Raw genomic sequence first — 2,500 nt, forward strand, 5'->3', positions numbered from 1 at the left:
TTTGATCCTGTAGAAATTGACCCATTTTCTCATTGAATGAAAGGTACGAAATAAATCATATTGATAAAAGTACCATGTGAAATCTTCGGTTTTCCACTTCCTCGATCCCTATCCCATAAGTACAGTGTTTGAATCAATAGAGAACCCTTTCTTCTGTATGAATCGATATTATTCCATTCCAAATCCTTCCCGATACCTCCCAAGGAAAATCTCGAATTTAGATCCCAAATTGATAGGTTAGTGTGACCTTATCTATGAGGTTATGCACTCTTTGAATAGGAATCCATTTTCTGAAAGATCCTGGCTTTCGTACTTTGGTGGGTCTCCGAGATCCTTTCGATGACCTATGTTGAAGGGATATCTATCTAATCTGATCAATTGCATAAAGCCCGCGGTAGCAACAGAACCAGGGAAAGTATACAGACTAGACAGTTCTTTTCTGTTATACTAGTATTTTCTATTATATTAGATATATTAGTATATTAGATATATTATACTATTATATTAGATTAGTATTAGTTAGTGATCCCGACATAGTAAGTCCTTTCTTCCGTGATGAAATGTTCCCCGAGAAGGGGGGAACAAGCACACTTGTAGAGCGCAGTAAAACAGAGAGTTGTATGCTGCGTTAGAGAAGGATGAATCACTCCCAAAATTGAATCTATTGATTCTCTCCCAATTGGTTGGAACGTAGGTGCGATGATTTACTTCATGGGCGAGGTCTATGGTTCAAGTCCAGGATGGCCCAGCTGCGCTAGGGAAAAGAATAGAAGAAGCATCTAACTACTTCATGCATGCTCCACTTGGCTTGGGGGGATATAACTCAGTTGGTAGAGCTCCGCTCTTGCAATTCGGTCGTTGTGATTATGGGTTGGATATCTAACTGTCCAGGCGGTAATGATAGTATCTTGTACCTGAACTGGTGGCTCACCTTTTCTAAGTAATGGGGAAGAGGACCGAAACGTGCCACTGAAAGACTCTACTGAGACAAAGATGGGCTGTCAAGAATGTAGAGGAGGTAGGATGGGCAGTTGGTCAGATCTAGTATGGATCATATGTGGATGGTAGTTGGCGTCAGTGTCTCTCCCAGGGTTCCCTCATCTAAGATTTCTAGGGAAGAGGATCAAGTTGGCCCTTGCGAACAGCTTGATGCACTCTTTCCCTTCAACCCTTTGAGCGAAATACACAAAAAGAAAGGGAAGGAAAATCCATAGACCGACCCCATCATCTCCACCCCGTAGGAACTATGAGATCACTCCAAGGACGCCTTCGACATGCAGGGGTCACGGACCGACCATAGAACCCTATTCAATAAGTGGAACGCATTAGCTGTCCGCTCTCAGGTTGGGCAGTCAGGGTCGGAGAAGGGCAATGACTCATTCGTAAAACCAGCGTTCTTAAGACCAAAGAGTCGGGCAGAAAGGGGGAAAGCCCTCCGTTCCTGGTTCTCCTGTAGTTGGATCCTCCATAATGACAAGAATTCTTAGTTAGAATGGGCATCTAACTCAGCACCTTTTGAGTGAGATTTTTAGAAGAGTTGCTCTTTGGAGAGCATAGTACGATGAAAGTTGTAAGCCGTGTTCGGGGGGCAGTTATTGTCTATTGTTGGCCTCTATGGTAGAATCAGTCAGGGGACCTGAGAGCTGGTGGTTTACCCTGTGGCAGATGTCAGCGGTTCGAGTCCTCTTATCTCCAACTCGTGAACTTAGCTGATACAAAGTTTTCTAATAGCACCTAATTTTTCCGATTCGGCGGTTCGATCTATGATTTATCATTCTTAGATGTTGATAAGATCCATCCATTTAGCAGCACCTTAGGATGGCATAGCCTTAAAAGTGAAGGGTGAGGTTCAAATGAGGAAAGGCTTATGGTGGATACCTAGGCACCCAGAGACGAGAAGGGCGTAGTAATCGACGAAATGCTTTGGGGAGTTGAAAATAAGCATAGATCTGGAGATTCCCAAATAGGGCAACCTTTTGAACTGCTGCTGAATCCATGGGCAGGTAAGAGACAACCTGGCGAACTGAAACATCTTAGTAGCTAGAGGAAAAGAAAGCAAAAGTGATTCCCATAGTAGCGGCGAGCGAAATGGGAGCAGCCTAAACTGTAAAAATGGGGTTGTGGGAGAGCAATACAAGCGTCGTTCTGCTAGGTGAAGCAACCTGAATATTGCACCCTAGATGGCGAAAGTCCAGTAGTCTAAAGCATCACTAGCTTGTGCTCTGACCCAAGTAGTATGGGGCACGTGGAATCCCGTGTGAATTAGCAAGGACCACCTTGCAAGGTTAAATACTCCTGGGTGACCGATAGCGAAGTAGTACCATGAGGTAAGGGTGAAAAGAACCCCTATTGGGGAGTGAAATAGAACATGAAACCATAAGCTCCCAAGCAATGGGAGGAGCCAGGGTTCTGACCGCGTGCCTGTTGAAGAATGAGTCAGCGACTCATATGCAGTGGCTTGGTTAAGGAAAGCCACAGGAGCCGTAGCGAAAACGAGTCT

Source organism: Capsicum annuum, unplaced genomic scaffold (genome assembly GCF_002878395.1).
Source record: "Capsicum annuum cultivar UCD-10X-F1 unplaced genomic scaffold, UCD10Xv1.1 ctg5104, whole genome shotgun sequence".
Taxonomy (NCBI): domain Eukaryota; kingdom Viridiplantae; phylum Streptophyta; class Magnoliopsida; order Solanales; family Solanaceae; genus Capsicum; species Capsicum annuum.